The sequence below is a fragment of the Rhinichthys klamathensis genome, unplaced genomic scaffold, assembly GCF_029890125.1.
Source record: "Rhinichthys klamathensis goyatoka isolate OS25496 unplaced genomic scaffold, OSU_Roscu_1.1 h1tg000170l_1, whole genome shotgun sequence".
Taxonomy (NCBI): Eukaryota; Metazoa; Chordata; class Actinopteri; order Cypriniformes; family Leuciscidae; genus Rhinichthys; species Rhinichthys klamathensis.
The window spans coordinates 1,208,182-1,218,518 of NW_026606701.1; positions in this window are offsets into that span (position 1 = coordinate 1,208,182).

Below are 10,337 nucleotides of genomic sequence, written 5' to 3' on the forward strand. Positions count from 1 at the left end.
TTGTGTTATCAAACCGATCAACGAATCAAAATTGCTGAGCAACCTGGTCACATGCCCTCGGTGAGCTAAATATAATCCCAGAATTTCAACCATCATTTCATGACAGCTGAAAATGATCCCTATTCATCACTGGAAAGAAACACTGCTGGAAAAACATAAACAACATTCGTTCATATGCAAACAGGGTTACTGAGATGAAGTAACCTTTCCAGCGGTGCGCTGTCCTCTCCAGGGAACTGATGACATCATTTCCACTATGGGTTCCATGAAGTGAGTAATGGTGCAGGTCTGTCTCTTTCATTTAATTTAGATAGTACGGGCAGGAAGTGGAGGAGACCGAGGCTAGTTGTCAAACGTTTTACCCTGGTGAATATTTCTCAGGGTATGTTTATTAATCAATTTGGTAACACTTTAGAATACGGTTCCTTCGTTAATGAATAACTACACAAGAACCAATGAGTAACACAATATTAACAATCTAGTAACTATTATTAACTAACAAGATACTCTGATTAACGAACTAGTAAGTAATAGCGCACAGATGAAAGTGGTACTTCACTATTAACTAATCAATAACTACTATTTTTTTAATGCTTCCCAGAGAACTACTGAAAAAGTTTATTAACAATCTAGTAACTACTATTAACTAAAAAGAAACTCTGATTAACGAATTGGTAGATGAAAGTGGTACTACATACTTCTATGGGAATTACTAATTATTTGGATCCGTATTCTAAAGTGAAGATCATGGGAACTAACTAGTAATGACTCAAGTGTTACTACATGATTTAGTCATGATTTGTGCAACCAAACACAAAAGTCATCTCAAGCGTTTGAGATTTTTGGTGAACTTTAGTAGAACTTTAGTATACTTTTAGAAAATTTCTTTAGAAGTATGAAGTAACACTTGAGTCATTACTAGTTTACTAGTTTACTAGTTTAATTAGTAATTCCCATAGAAGTGTGTAGTAACACTTGAGTCATTACTAGTTTGTTCCCATGATTCTTACAGTAGTTACTAATGAAAAGCCAATAAAGTGTAGAATCTTCTCACTCACAAGATATGCACACACACACACACACACACACACACACACACACACACACACACACACACACACACACACACACACACACACACACACACACACACACACACACACACACACACACACACATGTTGTGTTTTCATGTTTTATGGGGACTTTCCATAGACATAATGATTTTTATACTGTACAGACTGTATATTCTATTCCCTTACACTAACCCTATCCCTAAACCTACCCATCACAGGAAACATTCTGCATTTTTACATTTTCAAACAACATCACTTAGTATGATTTATAAGCTGATTTCCTCATGGGGACCAAAAAATGTCCCCACACGAACAAGGATTTCGGATATTGCCATCTTTGTGGGGACACACACACACACACACACACACACACACACACACACACACACACACACACACACACACACACACACATATATATGAGCTAGACATACATAAAAACATGTTTTTTTAAATAATAAAATCACTGTATCTGGTATTTGGGTGGCTGAAGACTCAATATGTTCCAGTACTCATCATGACTCTAGTGATTCAATGCCAGAGGAATGCCGGAAAATTGGGCACAGGACAAGTAAGGTCCCGACAACTGCATTTAAAAATCCATTTCTTTAAAATTATTCAGTTGATAAATAGACGGCATAGGCCAATTATTAACAGCTTTCCCAAATTGTAAGTCTGCTATGCTATTACAAATTGATAATGTAAACAACCTTGTGTATTGTTTACAGTAGCAGTTAAAATGTTAATGTAGTGCTAGTCATTTATCCTGCATTGATTATTGATTAGATTTGCGTGAATTATGAACATTTTCAGTAGTTCTCTGGGAAGCATAAAAAAAATATTAGTTATTGATTAGTTAATAGTGAAGTACCACTTTCATCTGTGCGCTATTACTTACTAATTCGTTAATCAGAGTTTCTTTTTAGTTAATAATAGTTACTAGATTGTTAATAAACTTTTTCAGTAGTTCTCTGGGAAGCATTAAAAAAATAGTAGTTATTGATTAGTTAATAGTGAAGTACCACTTTCATCTGTGCGCTATTACTTACTAGTTCGTTAATCAGAGTATCTTGTTAGTTAATAATAGTTACTAGATAGTTAATATTGTGTTACTCATTGGTTCTTGTGTAGTTATTCATTAACGAAGGAACCGTATTCTAAAGTGTTACCATCAATTTCTGTACAGGCACATACTATAAAATAAATTCCATTGCTATTGCCCAACAGGCCCCACTCCACGCCAAATAACGACCATTGCAAAATTGATGTGATGTTCAATTCAGCTCCATATTTTGAGAGAGGCTGCTCAATGCAAAGCCCTGGGTGGAGCGTGACGTCCAGATGTACTTTGGGTGTATTTGGTGTAGAGCAAGAAGGTCCAACAACACCCTATCCCTATAACGCTATCCCTCCACCTATTAGATCGACAGAGGTGTAGCTGGACTATAGGTCAAGCTCAATCCATGCCAGTGGCGTGCACAGGGGGGGGCTCAAGCCCCTGCCCCTTTTGTCTCAAAATATATTGTGCCCTTTTCTGATCATTGTAAATAATAATAATTATTATTATAAATATTATAATAAATAACAATACACTTACACACACTTGCCACTAACAATAATAATACAAACAAATATTATATAAAAAAAAATTTTGGCGGAGAAGTGGTAGGCGGAGTTTCCTTTGCAGCGCCTCGTACGCATTTAACGGTTCTGGTACGCACTACGCAGCAGTTCGCCCGAGTCTTCAAACGAGCAGCAGGTAACGTTAAAGCTAATACGGAAAATTACATTTATCCTGCGATCACCATGCTACTCTAAAAGTTGCGGCAGCAAGCGAGTTATTCTTAACTATAATAAAAGTATAACTCGATCTCAGACGCATTCTGAGTGACAATGTTTTTCGTTTTTATCCAAGGAATAAAAGTGCAAGAGGAAATACATCTAGTTAAATGAAATCTTAAATCAATGTCCAACTCTAAATTGTAAGGAACTTATATCTTTGATTTCATAGTAACGCTTTACAATAAGGTTCATTTGTTCATTACTCATGAATGAACTAGCATGAACTAACCATGAGCAACACATTTGTTACTGTATCTTAGTTAATAATACAACTGTTAATTGTTTATTCATGTTATGTCACAGTCAGTGCATTAACTAATGATAACAAATACAACTTTTGATTTGATGTTTTAGTAAATGCTGAAATTAACATTAACTAAGATTAATAAATAGGCTACTGTAGAAGTGCAGTTCATTATTAGCTAATGCTAACTAATTTAACTAATGAAACCTTACTGTAAAGTGTTACTGATTCATGATAGCTAACACTGTCTTTCATGCATATAATACATACATTAAGGTTACAACATCAACAAAACTAAAAATTAGTTTTCCATAAAATTATAAATTTTACCTTCTTGATTCTCACTGTTTTGTTTGGTAAAGTAAATAATATTTAGTAATATTATCATCATTTCCCTATTTTCATTTGATGTGTTATGCATTCTAATAATTGTAAAAACATATTTTCTTAGAATGCCAACCAAAGAAAGAATAAAAAAAAAAAAATCAAAGAACTCTCTGATGCAGCCAAAGGAAGCATCCCTCTCACAAGTTGGCTGAATAGAGAGAATAAAAATGCAGGTACTGTTAAATTAAATATAAAAAAAATTAATGCCCTTTGTTTTTGGTCCCTCCGCCCCTGCCCCTGAGGAGGTCTGTGCACGCCACTGATCCATGCGTCCAGAGAGGAGGAACTGGACGTCATTTGTCTCTACAGTGAGCACCATTTGGATTTTGAGGGAGATCCTGCTTTTCAGCTGCTTGTTATTTAGAAACTACAAAGCAGTAGGCTATTAGAACGTGACCATGGACATCATAAACATTCAAACAATTTTAAACCGTTCAAGAGCAAGAAGACATGAAAAAAAAATCAATTAAGTGAAAACTCAATACCCACCCAAGTTCTCTTTTGCATCTTACCACACTTAAATGGTCAAGTACACACAAAATTACATCAAAACGCCCATTTATCTTAACTGTGTTAAAATAAAAAATCAATGAACGTAACAGTTGGAAGAAATTTTCATGTGTGTCATATATCCATGTATTTGGTCTTAAAGTGACAATAGCTCAATATACCTGCTGCTGTCTTGTGTCATATAATGTTAATTAAAGAACAAAAGAAAAACTCTGCTCAAGCCTGCCCTTGACAGAATAACTTCTTTAGGATAAGTATATATTTAATTTATACTGTATATGGTTTCACGGACAAGGCATGAGCCAATGCATGTTTGAGTTGTTTTAACAGAAAGCAACTTGCACTGGAATATCTTCAAATATCTTAGTGCCATTGTTTTGTCTCAAGATGCACACCATTTTTTCTAAGGCATGTTTATAAAAGCTACTTATTTATTTATGTGTTTGTTTGTTTGTTTGTTTGTTTGTTTGTTTGCGGGGACAGTGAAAGTTTTGGCAGGACAAATAACCCCTTAGTGTTGAGCCCCGGATGTTTATTGAGTCCCTTTTAACGGGTTAGTTCACCCAAAAATGAAAATTCTGTCAGTAATTACTCACCCTCATGTTGTTCCAACCCCGTAAGACTTTCGTTCATCTTCGGAACACAAATTAAGATATTTTTGATGAAATCTTAGAGCTGGATCACTCCTCCATAGGCTTCTAAGGGATCAAAACTTGCCGGCCCAGAAAAGTTATTAAAGACATCGTTAAAATAGTCCAAGTGACAACAGTGGCTCAACCATAAGTTTATCAAGCAAGGAGAATACTTTTTGTGCGCAAAAAAAACAAACAAAAATTATGACTTTATTCAACTATTCATTTCATTCTGCGTGGGCCTGAGTGAATTCACATAGTGTAACAGCGCAGCAGTTCTGAGTTGTACGTCACCACGTAGGCTCACTATTGGCCGACGCTGGTCATGTGTGTGATGCGTGAGCCTACGTGGTGACGTACAACAGGTGACATTTCAGCTTTTTTTTTCAATTAACAGAAATGTTTTTAATAGTTTTAGTTAACGATAATAGTGCTGCTTGTGACATCTAGTCCCAGCTTCTCCAACTAATAATCTTCACACTTCCTTTCAAGGCCTTTCTTTCTTCAAAATTTTTAGAGGAATTAAGGAATTAAAACAAAACAAAAAATGCTCATAAAAATAAACTTTTCAGTAATGATGTAGGACTGTCTTTTTTACTTAATTTTAGTACTACTGGCAGGAAGTGGGAGAGACCAGGGCTAGTTGTCAATACCCCCATATTTTAATATAGCAACATACCTTATTGTCTGGACTACTAAAAGAAAATACTCCTATTGCCCAAAGAAATAATGATACAGTTCTTTGTAATGGCTTTTCAACATAGTATATATACAATAATGAAAGACAAAACAATTAAATAAACAGCAAAACATATTTATTAAATTAAAAAAAGAATTGTAAAATTTGAGTTTTGACTCAAAACCTTAGAGTTCCTCAGATATAGCACATTTTACAACTATCATCAATATTAATATTTCTGGTCTTTTTTTTTGTTTTGTTTTTTGGAAGAATACAAAACGTAGCTAAATAGAAAATAGACTTTTCAGTTCTTGAAGATGATGCAGTGATAGTAATTAAGCTGAGCAGATATATTGAATTGTGGCCACACAGGTACCATTTATATCCCCATGTAATAATTAGGCTTAATGATAAAGCCAAATGGCTCATTAGAATGCTCATCCACGACCGTCTGAGACAAAGTACAAGGGTAGGCATATGGTGTGGGATCTGGCTCTGAACAGATGATATTTGCTTACCTTGTGTTGCTAGGTTGTCTTCATCCAGAATGCCCTTAGACACACAACATTGCCCTTGTCTGCTTGTTATTTTGTAAGTCGTGGGAACAGGCATCTTTCTGTCTAACAAGAACCTCAGTGAGAGTTCATCTGTGCACTTTGCCATCAACACAGCCACAATCCGCGACTATTTTGAGCTTTAATTAGTGCTACTAACTCTATAAGGTGGTTTCTTTGAAGGACTAATAAAGAGGAGGGAAAAGCAATCTCATTTACTTTGTTGTTGTACCACATGGTGGCACTAGTGCTCTATCTCGTTCGCATCAGCAGGAAGCGCTCCATTACCTTCACTATGATAAAGTGTTGAAGCAGCCACAGAACACATCATAGGTACATATGCATTGCTGCGATACAATTAAAATAAATTCATTAATTTCCTTATGCCAGTATCAGCACTCTGTTGAAGTGGAAATAATCTTTTGCCTTTTTTAAGTTGATTGATTGCATAATGTTTCTGCAGCTGACAAACATTTGTCTTTCGTTTATGGCTTTTTAGATGCCGCAAGCTCTTAAGCTTGGCATTATGAATATCCATGTCCCAAATAAGACAAACAATGTTTAATTGGAGTAGGAAGAGTGTGTATGCGTGTGGGGTAGGGGTGCGAGAAAAGGCTGTTCTTTGTAAATATTCATGCAGATCATTTTGTGTAAGTAGAACAATTCCCTCTGCTGCAGCCAGACAAGCAAAACAGAGAGAGCATCAGGGGACTGTGTGCAGTCATTTTGTTAAAGAATTTTAACTCTATCTAAATGCTCCATTCATTTGCTCTGGATTTATGTGACACTTAAAATAAATCAGCTGAAGAATAAACCCAACAAGCTGATTAGTACTAGTCTACTGCTGCTGTAACAGTGAGCACCCACAGAAAAGAGCCCCGTGAGCAATTGCTACACTCACTGAGTGCTGTTGCTGCATTGTATATATTTTATACAGCATAAGCTTAGAGCAAAATAAACACACTGTATCTGTAGTTTAGAATGACATGCATAGGGCTTTTTTATTTATTTATTTTTTTACCAGAAATGTTGTATATATCCTACACAAATATTATTGTCTTTATCAAACATTTTTTTTGGTGAATGTTGTTTTTTATTTTGAAATATTATATATAATTTGTGAGGATGTTTTACCGCGAAGATAGTTATAAATGAAGGCACAGCAAAATTAACCGTTGTGTCTTCTCCATACTATAGAGGTGTTTCTTTCGAACAAATCAGTTGAACAAAACACAAAGTTTTAAAAAGAAACATTCTTGCTCAACTAAAACACAAAGTTCACTTTTTGTGTTTTAGTTGAGCAAGAATGTTTCTTTTTACCTTGAACAAATCAGTTGAGTGAATGATTCAATGATTCACTCACTCGAAAATGCATTTTAACTGTACTACATAGTAGGTGAAAATCAGTATGTGAAAAGAGCAATATGTCAGAATTCCCAATGCTCACAAAACAGTAGGCAAAAATGACCAGATGAGTAAAGTGAGCATCAAATGGACTATAGGCCCTGTCCCAAATGGATCCCAAATCCCTTGCGATCTTTCTCTAAGTCCACACCTTTGTGACGTAATGCCGCCACGTATCCAGCTATTAAGTCCAGAGAGGAGGAGCTGGACATCATCAGTGCTTTTGAACAAATCATCATTCATAAAGAATAACTTATTTCATTCTTGATTGAATCTGTGTATATGAATTTATTGGTTGAGTGAATGATTCAATTTCTCACTCATAAAAGTAGTTGTCTTTTTATTCCTGAATGAATCAGTGCTTTCGAATGAATCGTTTCAATGATTTTTTTTAAATGATTCATTCATATAGAATTTTTTTTTTTCATTCCTGAATGAATCAGTGTTTATGAACATATCGGCTAAGTGAATGATTCAGTTTTGCACCAAGAGAAAGGTGAGACGTTTTTTTTTTTTTTTGTGTTCCTGAATAAACTTTTTAAAATTCCGTTCCTTTAGATCAGTCAGTTGTATAAATTATTCAAATGACTCACTCACTCATAAAGACAGTCACTTGTCGCCACCTACTAAAAATAGAGCATATACTCTTGTAGGAAGTTATAGATTTTAGAAACTTTTTTCATTTTATGAAAGAACATATTTTACAGTGTGAGCTAAATGATGATATATCACATAATACATGATCTTGCTGTTTTACACTAAACTTAGTTATTGGAATGCTCATAACCGCATTTGAATAAATGGCCTGTTCTCTCTTCGTAAAGCATAATTTGAGCTCAGCCGTCCCTGCAGGGTGTTGGGTGACAGAGTTACTGCAGCTGCTCTCAGCTGGAGCCTGGGCTGCACAGCCAAAGAGACCAACTGCTGAGCATGGGGACCAGCTGAGACTGACCTTTCCGAATTGTTCCACCCGAGCTGGGGGACATTGCGCTTGATAAGTAGTGCCAAGCGAGAAGGGGGGTCGCCAGGGGCCGAGACTGTTCTGCAACACACCAATGTTTTGCTTAGACCACGCAGATCCCAGCGATAAGACCTCTATTGTCTCTATCCTGTGGTAATTTGTCAGTCAAAGTTTAAAGAGGATGGAAACAAGCATGGTGAATGACCTTTTCTGTCTTTTGCGGCTGTTGCATCTCCACTTTAGAGCTGGGCTTTTCCATCAAAGGCATCAGACTCTTAATCTTTAAAAGATTCATAAGTATGAGAGCATTATCCTCATGTGCCTTGGTTTGTGACTATCTTAACCTTTTTATCAGAAAAAATGGAGTGAGTATACCACTTCTAATCTGATGCAATGTTGTCATGTGAATTTCACAGAAGTCTGTGGTAAAAAAAAAAAAAGAAACATTATTAAGCGCAAACATTTTCTCTGGGGAAATAAGTGATGTAAAATTGGCCAAAGTATAAATGCATTTATCTTCAAAAACAACCGTACAAACTAAATCAACCCTTTAATGGAGAATTTTCATTGAAATTTAAAGCCAAAGGCAAAAAATTTGCATCCGAAACCAAGGTATAAGTCCTGCAACCGTATCTCATAATGATGCAATGGAAAAGTGCAAAAATAAACAAAATAATAACAGTGATCTCATGAGAGCAGGGAAATAGACGAATGTTGCGCACCAAAGGAATGGTATTTGTCTGGTAATGAGCTCTAGGGGCCAGAGCTTTACCATTATCAGCAGTGGCACAGAAAGAGGCCTGCTGAATATCTGTGAGTCACGGTGTTCTGTTCTTTATGACACACTTTGCTTATTTTCTCTCTTAGTTTCACTCCATTTGTTATGCAGTGCCTACATCTGATTTCAAAGAGAATCAATCATTTTAAAAAGTGATTTATGCCATGTGGATGGTGTCCAGAGTAGTAGATTAGCTCTTTTAAAGCAGTCTCCAAGGGCTTCAACAGGACCCGTAGGTCAGCCATTTTCTTTTTTCAGGGTCACACCATCTCTGTATAAATGACGCATAGTGATATAGCGTAAGGGCTGCAGATAGCAACAAATAAAGAGATTAGTTTCTGAGGCACTTATAACCTCTCTAATTCTGTGATTCTGCTGTGACAATAACTAATTAAAGATATAGTTCAGCCAGAAATTCTGTCGTCATCATGTTCTCACCAATATGTCGTTTTAAAATGATTTTCTTTCATCTGCAGAACACGTTTCAGCTTTTTTTGTCCATACACTGAAAGTCAATGGGGTCCAAAAATGTTAAGCTCCAAAAAGGACATAAAGGTAGCATAATCCATACATCTTTGGTGGTTTAATTAGTCTTCTGAAGCCTTATTGGTGACCTCCTGACATTAAGTCACGTGACACACAATAACCGATAGCTCTGAAAGTAAAATTCCTGATCATTTTCTCCATAGCGGAATTGATTTTGAACAATAACTTATAAACCTTTAAAGCTACAAGTGTTTTTTAAATCGATATATGCTTTAGTTGAAGCCATCCGACTGCATTATTTTAGCTTATTTTTTTAAATAATTGTATTTAACAGCTGAATTCTTGGTGAAAACTACATTACCGATGACCTCCACCAATCAGAGAATAGAAACAAGAAAATCCTATCAAAAGAGTTCTTTAATGCACATAAAGCACTGTGAGTGGCGTAATAGTCTCCTTACGCTCTCATACTACTTAAATATTTGTATATATTTACATGTTTTGCAATAAAGGTAAAATATATAGTTTCTATATATACAGTATATATATATAAAATCAGCATCTTTAAATCAATAGTTTAATATATCTCCATGTTTTTTTATTTATTTGATTGTTATTCACAGTATTGTACCTTTGTCTTTTTGTCTGAGTTTAAATGCAAACTATTTAGGCTTTATGCCTGACTTGATCAATGTTTTGATTTGATTTGATAATGAATAACCACTTCAATTTCACTGTTTATCATACAAAGGGAATTAAATCATTTCAGAAGACTTGGATTAAAC